This window comes from Chinchilla lanigera, unplaced genomic scaffold (assembly GCF_000276665.1).
Source record: "Chinchilla lanigera isolate Chin_1 unplaced genomic scaffold, ChiLan1.0 scaffold00005, whole genome shotgun sequence".
Taxonomy (NCBI): domain Eukaryota; kingdom Metazoa; phylum Chordata; class Mammalia; order Rodentia; family Chinchillidae; genus Chinchilla; species Chinchilla lanigera.
Window position 1 is genome coordinate 19775361 of NW_004955406.1, and position 11078 is coordinate 19786438.

The 11078-nt window shown below is 37.7% G+C and overlaps 1 long non-coding RNA gene across 1 annotated transcript; it reads right to left on the minus strand.

Moving 5' to 3' along the window:
- Positions 1 to 413: 413 nt before the first annotated feature.
- Positions 414 to 2394, minus strand: LOC106150035. The gene is made up of 3 exons (XR_001236586.1): positions 2312 to 2394; positions 1995 to 2120; positions 414 to 959 (listed from the first exon to the last, which is right to left on the minus strand). It is a non-coding gene; the product is annotated as an uncharacterized LOC106150035 (long non-coding RNA).
- Between the last annotated feature and the right edge of the window lie 8684 nt (positions 2395 to 11078).

Sequence of the window (11078 nt, forward strand, 5' to 3'; positions counted from 1 at the left end):
ATCTATAAAACTATCATAAGGATATGTCCCTATGCATGTATTATGAAGTTGTCTATTTTGACATAACCTAAATCCTAAATAAATCCGTTCATTGATACCAGAGTCTGATTACATCCAAAACCACACATGAAATTACTACATGTAACATCTATTTATTTTACTCATATTCAGATCATATTCTACTCAACTCATTCTATTCAAATTATGTCATTTCCATAACAAAATGTAGAAGATTGTTTCTGAAGACCCCCTGGATGAGCCTATATCTTGGTACATGAATACATGGCAATTTTGATTGAAAAAAATTCTATGGTTAAAAATACGTACGCTTTTGTATATTATTTATTTATTTATTTATTTATTATTATTTTTTTGATTTTTCTCCAGTAACGGAAATCGAACTCACAACCTTGAGCTTGCCAGGCAGGTGCTGTGCCACTGAGCTAATTCCCCAGCCCCTGTACATACTTTATAAAATACTTAGCAACCACTTCTAGTTTAGAAATGCATAGAATTTAACAACAACAACAAAGAATTTACCAACAACCAGAGCTGAAGAAAATTTGTGTACAAGTGTAAAGCAGAATCTACGTATAGGTAAGTCCATGAAAGGAGGAAGATCTCTCACCCCAATTTTACAGTAAGATATAGAAAGTACTGAAGAACACAATTTTATGTGATTTCTAGTGGATATTGCTTTCCTAGGTTAGGTCATGAAGAGGTTCATCTTTGCCTTCCCTTGTTCCTTGAATACGTTCATCCCTTTTTTGTTCTCCTTTCAGGTGTCCAGTTCTAAACTTCTTGCTTGGGGTGGGCCTTCAGGGGAGCCTGCTATTGGTCTTCTTCCTCAGGGAGTCTATCCCACCTCAGAGAGTGAGGTGCGAACTCTGGCCTCTTGTTCAGTCAAGCTCTCAAGATGACGGCGCATTCACCATCTTGAAAACTGCTGGTTGCCTACCCTTGGAAAAGAGACATGTGTAAGATCTCTCATTTGCAACTGAACCTAAACCTGTAAGTGGTATAGATTATATCTACTCACACAACTCATTGTTTAAAACCAATCATGCCCAACTACAGAGGGATCAACTATAGGCCTACTGTGAATCCAGAGGGAGAAGAGCTGGAAATATTCTGTGAGTAGTTTGAGTGACTGTCACAATGGTCTAAATTAGAAAGAGACAAATGAAAACAAGGGAAGAAACAACAGAGGCACAAAGGAAGTTTTATTACATTTCCAGGTATGAGAAGAGAAGGATGTGATCCAGCACAGTAAAATTAGTTCTACATTGGGTTAGGAAAACATGGCTTCAGGAAGGCATCAAATGTAAAGTAATTTTAGAGCAGAATTTCAAGGAAGGCCACATTTTCTGAAATGTTTGTGCATCTGATAGGGTCCTTAGCATCTGAAGAATGAGGAGAAGTAATCTGGGTGGCTGAGGCAAGAGGATCACAAGCTCGAGTCCAGTTGGGCAACTTAGCCACTTAGAGATCCTGCCTCAAAATACAAAACAAATTTTTAAAAAAGACCAGAGATGCAGTTCAATGCAAAGACCGTATGTTCAACCTCTAGTACTGAAAGAAAAAAAAATGAGCATAGGAATACTATCTTGGTTTGTCAGTCATTGATTTACTCCTGATGTGAGGAATTAATATAGATCATCCAAATATTAAGTCGCCAAGTCAGAGGATATTTTTAATGCATTTGGGAATGGCAGTGCTATCTGTTCTTGAATAAATGCTTGCCCAACCCCCATCCCCTGTAAGCGTTCTTCGTATGTGTGTGTGCACTTCCGTGAGAGAAAAATCAATATCTTCTTGGATGGATGGAAATTGAGCTATGTCAAGCATACACGAATTGTCCGATAGCATCTTCCTGCTAGGAATCTAATATATTGATCAAATTTCCCTAGCAGAGCCTCTATGCAATATGCAATAGCAAGACAGGTGAATGGGAGAAACGTTGGCTATACGTTTTTCAGAAATGTCTTCCTTACCAAAGAAACAATACTTGAGGTCTCCATGCAGCACATTGCTGCTCCAAATGAGTGTCACAATCTCTTTGCAGTTTCTGGCAAAGGTCACGAACACCATGCTCTCCTGCTTCTGTGATTCACCTGATCCTTAGAGAGAATGAGAAATAATTTTCTCAATTGGAACACTCCTGTCAAACACATGATTCCTGCTCATCCTTCCTTCCCCTCCCCCTTCCCCTCCCCCAGCCAAAGCAACATTGCCTTTCCCCTCTAGTTAACAGAACCAACTGTGTGGGTGGCTATCTGGCTGAAACTCTGTGCAGCTACAGAAATTGTACCTTTGTCTTGTGCACACACAGCTTTGATTGTAGTTAATAACTTTTGTTATGATTGCGATTGTCAAAACGTCAGGATGAGGATGGAAATGAGGAAGAGGGCTCTCTGCACTGGCCCTTTCAAACATGATTGTTCCTAGCTCAGAATGATGACACACAAGCACAAGGGGCAGTAGCTGACTCTGCTCCCTGTTGATGAGCCTGCCTTTGGCTGCTAAAGAGGAAGAGACATCGTAAAGCAGAGGGGAGGATGGGCTTGTATTTTTTAAACAAACTGCCTTGTGATGCAGAAGGCCAGTGAAACATTTGAGATATTGAACCCTAGACACATGGAAAATTACTCACATGCTTTTATTTTTCCTTAGTGACTCTAGTAATCCAGAGGAAAATTATTCCGTTTAAATGACTCATCTAAAACATGTTTTTTCAACTGTATCTTGGGCAAGGAAGAATCTATTCAGAGAAAACAATTTATTATTTAACATTCTGACAGGTCCACGAAGTACGAGTCAATTGAGTCCAAATAAAGAACTGTACTATTTTTAACAGCTTCTAGATGTTCTTGGCAGAACCCAGACCAGACTTTGTTAAAGAAAAGAACAGGTTTATGATTTTTTTCTCCACATTTTAAATTTAAGATTTGATAATTAAAATAATACTTAAATAAAAGACAGAAATAACAGTGTTTATGAAAATATGATGAAAGGGTTAACAAAGGAAAAGAAAAAGAGTAACATGGAAACAGCTGTGCTCTGGAATGAGAAGTAGATGCCTCTGTATTTTTATTACTTCGTTTCAAGTATTGCATAGATTGTTAGGAGAGGCTACACACATTATATGTTTTTATTCCCTCTAATTGTGATATTGCGGGGCTGGATGGGGGTGTAGCTCAGTGACTGAGTGCTTGCCTAGCATGTGCCGGGCCCTTGGTTCAACCTGCTGTACAACAAAAATAACTTGTAAATAAATAAAATAAAGGTATTCAATCTTCTTAAAGATGAAAAACTATTAACCTACTGAAATTTTATCATTTAAATATGAAAAAATTAATATGGAATTTTAATACTTTTACAGTTTTCAAATATTCAATACTTGTTATTTTATTTGATAAGTATGTATTATTACCAAAGCAAAAGCATGCACTGTTATTCCTGTTTTATTGATGTGGTAATGGGAGCCTAGGTCATACAGCAAAACTATAATAAAATTGAAACACATTTCCTAAATATTGAGTTTATTGTGACATAGGCCTCTTTAGACTAAATGTGTTTTTTTTTTTTTTGTACCAGGAATCAAACTCAGAACCTTGCATTTGCCAGGCAGGTGCTGGTGCCACTGAGCTGCATCCCTGGCCCCTAGACCAAATTTTTATACCATACTTAGAACCATATTTCTTACATTTTCCACCTTGATTTTTCTTTTTCTTTTTCTTTTTTTTTTTTTTTTTTTTTTTTGTTTTTGACACTGGGTTGAGTCCTTGGAAAGTTTTGTTTGATGTATAAATTTTTTAATCTTCCTTCTGAAGGAGTAACAAATGATAGTTTTGTTTACTTTGTAGCAATGGATATTATTTTGTACTTTTCAAGGCCCAAAGAGGACTAACTGGCCTGATTGTGCCTTATTCCACTTTCAAGTACCTTCTCTTGGCTTATACAGTGGTTGAATGTAATAAAAAGAAATTAATGAGACTATCTTGGTAACTGAATATAAAAGTTTGAGTAAAAATCATTATGTAACAATCTAATTCCCATACCTGTTATTTATCCTATATTATGCAGTATAGTCCTTTCCTATCCTACTTGTTTTATGTTTGTCTGGTTTTACTGACACATTACAAACGAACTTAATGTAAGACTTCCCATTTCTTCTGTAACCCTAGATTTAAACTATTTTAATCTTTAGGATCCTCTGGAAACTTTCTGCATTTAAATATATTTCATGCTCTGTTTTTGCTGAAAATTGTATATTTATTGCCTACTTCCTATGTATATTTTTATGCTTTGTAAATATCCATACTAATTTATTCATTCATTAATCCCTTCATCTATACATCTAGTATAGCTAAGGTAGTATATCACATAATACTTGCCACACGATATTGTGATTATCTGTTTCTTCTCCCAGATTTGACCTATCTGAAGGCATACACTCTTTGCAATCTTTTCATCTAGTGCTGTACAATGAATGTATTTTGATGAATGGCACCTTGTAAAATGCTGTATACTTGTCAGGTAATGACTAAATACTCCTTCCTGGTAAGGACAACACTGATTTACCTTCTGTTTTCATCATTTTTCAAATGAAAGGTTGAAATATTTGAAAGAATAAGAATACCTTTTAACTGAAATTTAAAATTACTTTACCATGCAAAATCCTGGTTAAATGAAACAAACAACATATTTTGGAAATGCCTAGATATTGCATGCCCCTGAAGCTATTAAATATTTTATCAATATGCATAATTGTTTCAGTAGGTTGGTCTATGTATGCCATAATGTCAAGAAACCCTAAGTGGAGATCGATATATAGTATATTTTAAATTGTGTAGAATAAACTGAAAATGATGAAAAAACCAGTAGATAATTATTCTTATTTTCATCTGAAATTCTGCCTCTGGTTAAATTGAGTAGCCTTTTCAAGAGCATTAGAACTGTAATAACATGCCACTAAATGCTTTTGCGCGTTCAATTTTTCACTTGCAAAGGTAATCCATGCTTTAAAACCTGGAAACCTTTGAAATATGCATCAGGCAGGAGGCTGGTGTGGAGATTGCCTTGAGGTCAGGGCTTTCAGTTCCTTGGTTGCTGAGTCTGAGGTTTCTGCCAAAGGCCACGAAATAGCCCTTAATTAACTGGCTCTTGGCAGCAAATATAATTAAATGCTAGCCAGAGATTAGAATGTTGTAAAAAGGATAGATGTCTCCTGTGGTGTGAAAATAGGACCAAAACGCTGATCCTATGACAATCACTACCCTTTAGTTGGTGGGATGTGATTTTACAAAATGGTTTGAAATAAAGCAGCTGTGTAACACTGGTAGTTTCTGATGGATAGTGCAATCTTTTGTGGTTCTGGCATGCACAGGTTGCAGCAGCTTGACTCCACATGTAGGCAGTTCCAGAGTTTTACCAAATTCCTTCCCAGTGAGCTCTCATGACAAGCCAGTGAGGTGAACGTTTCTGCAGGTGATGGTCAACTGTTTTCTTCGGAATCATCCTCTTCTATCCCCAAATTTCCCGTAGAGGGTCACTCAAAGGTGACAAGAGGTTAGTGCTCCTGAAGGTTAAACTTGCTATTGCTGCAGCTGCCAAAATGTAGCCTCAAAGAAACAATGATTTGAACCTGGCTTGCTGACTGCTGTCTCTAGACTCCCTGGCACCACTCAGTTTGGGGATGAAAAAAATATACCTGGTAGCATTCAAGTCTAGAATTGTAATGAAGTTAGGGTGTCCAGATGTATCCTTTTAAAAGGATTAACCCAGCATCCAGGAAGCCTTTTGAGGATAATAAATTATTTACTTTTTCCAAAGAAGATAGGAAATCTTCAATTGTGCTTATAGAGATTAGATTTTTAGATAGCCAGGGCTGTTTTGAGTAGGGAGGAGGTAGCTGTTTGTTTTACACAGAGCACATCACAATAGATCTTTGTTTTCACCTGGGTCATAAGTGCATGGTTCTGATTATGCCAAGTTCCCCTAAATATACCAATTATACTTTGCTGAAGTCTGCTATAACACATTTGGATGATGTGGTTAAAGAAATATTTAAAACCATATTAGGTGGGCAGGAGGGATTTTGAAATGTTAATATTTGCCTTTGCAAGATTACATACTGCAGATAAACCCTTCCATCACTCACACAATCCACCCCTCCCCTACTTTTTTTTAGCTCACCATCCAAATTAAATCATTTGGTAAAACCTCTCTTCAAACCCTTGACGCTAGTCAAACTAGACTGCCTGCCATTTTCTGAACACAATATAAATATTTGAGTTTATGCTGTGTGCCAAGCAGGTGTTATGTGTCCTAAATACACAGAATTTTTTCACTGTGACTAGGAATTGTCCATGTTTTCATTCAACCAAGAAATACCTAATGAGAACCTACTATATGTCAGGCATATGCTAAAAAGTGAGGGTGAGACTTTGTAAATCCAGCTACACACACAGAAGTGATCAGTAGGTGCAGGATGTGGAAGTTACAAATAAGTAGACCCTTTGCTCATTGATATCTTTCCTAAATAATAAATTTTAAATCTATATGTACCCAGTTGAATTTTTCTCTAAAACTTCAACTGGGCTGCCATTTTCTTCTCCGCAATATCTTATACTCAATTGTGTATAGAAGAAGCTAGTAAGAGTGCCATGCTTTTGTCATACTTTTGACATAATTGGTTTTCTCATCAGTATCCTGGGTCATATACATCCCATTGCTAAATAATAAGTGTAAGTTTAGTGTAGCAAGAACAGAAGGAATAAACTTGAATTGTGTTACAAAAACAAACAATAAGCAAAAAAAAGAAGTGAGGGTGTAGCTGTGAATAAAGCAGACACATTCCCTTATCTCATGGAATTTACAGCCAAGAAGATTAAATAATAATAAAGAAAGGCTGGGAAGATGGGAGACACAGAGCAAAAAAGTCTGACCCTCAGGAAGGAATGATTGCCCTAAGCCATGAAGTTCTGGGACCCAGCCAAACAAAGAGGATAGGATAAATACAGAGGCTGAGGGAAAGGTCTGAGGGAGAGAGGGCAAGGTCAGACAATGCATAATACTGCACAGCCAGCATTCCTGGTTCAAGTCCTAGCTTTTCACTACTTCCCTTGTAACTGTGGACAAATCTCTTAACTTCTGTGCTTCTATCTCCTTATCTTTAAACAAGGAGAGTAGAAATATTAATCTCACTATTAGCCTGATAAATGAATTGCTGTGTGCTCAGTACACAGTAAGCATTATATAATTGTTAGTTTTAAAGAGAGAGTGAAAATAGTTTGAGTAAACCTGTAGCCTAGAGTGTAGCAGGTACAAAGTACAGAGCAGAGTAAGAGATGAGACTAGCAAAGCTGATAGAGTATGGATTATGGGGGATCTAGGCTAGGGAGTGGTTTTTGCAAACATGTGAAGGATTTTCCTGATATACAGAGCAGAAGAAAATCCCTGAAAGGCTTTAAAGGGGACAGTGACACTACCAGGTTTGTATGGGCCAAGCTGTGCCCACAGAGACTGAAGGAGGTAGAATTAATAACATTTTGTTATGGATTAAAAATGTGAATGAAGAAGAAAAGATAAAGACAGGATATCTGGACTCAAAAGGAGCCATGATACATCTTATATCCAAATAACAAGGAGAAATCCTGGATAGCTATGAATATGCGTAAGTTTATAGGTGATAATTGACGGAACTGCTTTCCTAAGTGCTGCTGGGGTAAGCTGAGAAATGGGGATGGTGGTGGTATAAGAAGCCATGATTTGAAATACAGTTTATAGAACAAGGGAAAGAGCATTTACTAGGGAAACCAAGGCAAGGTGGAAGACTCAGATGAGCTTGGGGATATTTAATTTTTAGTGGTACTTGGCTGCCTGGGCATGAGGTTTTCTCAGTGGTTCTCTGCAGCTTCTAGATGCAGAGGTGATTTGAGCATCTGAGAGCTCTAGGATCAGGTTAATGAGATGATAATATTCCTGATACTATAGTCTCTAATAGCTATTGAAGGTACCGTAGGTGCCAGGTCCTGTTTTAGCTTCACATACATTATCTCATTCAATGAGGGTTTTGCTTTCTTTTGTTTGGTATTTAATTTCTGAGATAGGATCTCACTGTGCAGCCCAGGCTGATCTTAGACCAGCTATGTAGCCCAGGCTACGCCAGAACTCATGATCCTCTTGCCTCAGCCTCTCAAGTGCTGGAATAATTAAGTCTTAAAATTGCATGAAATCTACTCAGTGGCATATTAGCCAATTCAACTCAGCAAGTATTAAATCTTAACTGTTTGGCATATTTATTTATATGATTTCATGTAAATGGTACTTCTCTGGCCTCACAAATCTATGGGAAAATAAGGGTCAAGATAACAGCAATAAAAATGTCTGTCTGGTTCTATCCTATTCACTCTGAATTCTTCTCTTCAAATTCTGTTTCCCTGTAACAGAATACTACAACCTGATTGAGTAGAAACAACAGAAAGTTATTTCTGGAATTCTGGAGGTGAAAGTTTGAAATCCAAGTCAGCAGGGCCGTGCTCCTTTTGAAACTTATGGAGGAGACTCCTTCCAGGCTTCTTCCTAGCTTCAAATGATGGCTGACAATCCTTAGCATCCTTGGCTTGTGGTTATATCACCCCAATCTCTGTCCCTGTGTTCTTCTTATGTGTCTGTTGTTCATAAGGCATTTCTCTATTCTTATAAGAACACTAGTAGGACTAGGGCCCACCCTAATGGCCTCATCTTAACCCAATTATATTTCCAAATAAACTCACCCAATTTCCAAATAAGGTCACCTTCAGAGGTTCTGGAGATTAGACCACCAAAATTTATTTTGAAATTGTTTTGTTTTGTTGAGACAGGGTGTCACTATGTAGTTAGGGCTGGCCTCAACTCACTGTATAGCCCAGGCTGTCCTCTAACTCACAGGGTTCCTCCTACCTCAGCCTTCCTTCCAAGTTCTGAGATTACAGGTATACACCACTATACTCAACTAGACCTCCAACCTTTTTTTTTGATAGGGCCACTGTTTAATTCATAATGACTTTCTTCCAATTAGCTCTGAAAGGTCCAGCAATGTTCCTGGGTATTCATGAAAAGGTACTCTGTTTCTACATGCATTTCCCCTCAATAAACTGCTGCAAATTCTTACAAACCACAAAGAAGTAGCAGAGGGACAACACTATCATATGTGCCATGGGAGGCATCAAAGGATTTTAAATTTGATCAATTTAAAAGACCATTCTGTTCATGGACGATGGAAGAATCGGTAGGGAGTGACCAACTAGGAAGCTCTTAGCACACATGAAGTAAGAGAAAGATGGTGGTTGGTGGGTTAGAGCCAGGGAGAAGTGAACAGATTCATGAGACAAGAAGTTTCTTTCTGTAGGAGTATGAAAACAAGGTGTTAACAAATATAGTTACTGAATAATTTGGAAATAATCACTTCCTCTGCACTAGAGTCACAGAGAATCTGTTCCAGTGCTTTTTAAGGATGTGGCACTGAGCAAGACCCAAAGCCCCAGCTGGCATGCAGAAAGAAAAACTGGTTTTCATTTTAGCACATGCTTTGCCTGGGGCAATGTGGTCCATTTCAGGATTTCAAGAAGAGAATAAGTGATTTTTTATAAGGCTGTCATCAAAATCCACCTTTCAGAGATCTATAGACAATAAAAGCAGGAAATAATGAATATTTTTCTTAAGCAGACAGTCTGTAGCTTGGTACCTCCTCCCTCATTCTTTGCCTCTTCTTGGACATGCAGTAGCAAGAGCCTGTAGGAGTTATCTTTGAAAGGCACCTGCCCAATGTACGCCCAAATCTACACCCCTTCCACACTGCCAGTCACACTGACATGCTTTTTTTTATATAGGCACACCCTTCTTGCTAATGCCCCAGATCTGACTAATTCTTCTCAGGTACTCTTCTCCCCTCCCTATACCTAGATCTTGCCTCTCACAGCGCAGCTGGGAAATGTGTGATGGAATGCATTGTGTATGGGTGGGAAGGACATGCTGGACTTCCCTAACAAGTTTTTTCTAGTATCAATCTGTCACGCAAACAGAAGGAATTCCTAAGCTGGGCATAGTGGTGCATGCCTATAATCCCAGCACTCTGGAAAGCTGAGGCAGGAGGATTACAAGTTCTAGCCCAAGTTGGGCAGTGTAATAACTTAGTGAGACCTTCTCTCAGTAAAGGTTATGGGGTGGCATCTGGGAAAGTAGCTCAGTGTGAATGCCTTGGGTTCAATCCCCAGTACAAAAGAAAGAAAGAAACCCAGGTATTCCCCTTCTGGGTATATTCCCAGAAGAATTAAAAATATCATACCACAGCAATATTTGTGCACCCATATTTATAGCAGTGTAATTTGTCATAGCAAAATTTTGGAAACAACCCAAATGTTTATCAACTGAGGAGTCGACAAGAAAAATGTGGTATTTTTATACAATGGAGGATTACTCAGCTATAAAGAAAGATAAACTTGAAGCTTTTATAGGTAAATGGATGCAACTAGAGACCACACTCATAAGTGAAGTAAATCAGACCAGCATGTGTAAAAACTAAATTCTTTCCCTAGTGTAAGAACCTGAAGGAGTAAATAAAAACTGAAAGGTACAATAGACAATGTGAAAGGGAAAGAAACTGCTTAATAGGAAAGAACAACTGGGATGAGGGAAAGGAGAAAAGAAAGAAAGAAGGAAGGGATATATATATATAAGGTAAGATAATTGTACTACTAATTTCTATTGGTTTATTGAAAGGAAGAGTTGATGTTTAATTGTTTGATCAATCTTGCATACCTATGTCTGGTAATCTGAGCAACTACTTTAAAGATAACAATAACTAATACAACAACCATTGTTGATTTCCTGTCATCTTGTTTTGAAACTCTGTATCATTTTTATAGTTTTTGTGTTGTCTTGTTTTTGTTATTTTGTTTTTATTCTTTTCTCTTTAAAATAATAAAAAAAAAGGGGGAAAAGAAAGAAAAGAAGGAAGGAAGGAAGGAAGGAAGAAAGAAAGAAAGAAAGAAAGAAAGAAAGAAAGAAAGAAAGGAAGGAAGGAAGGAAGGAAG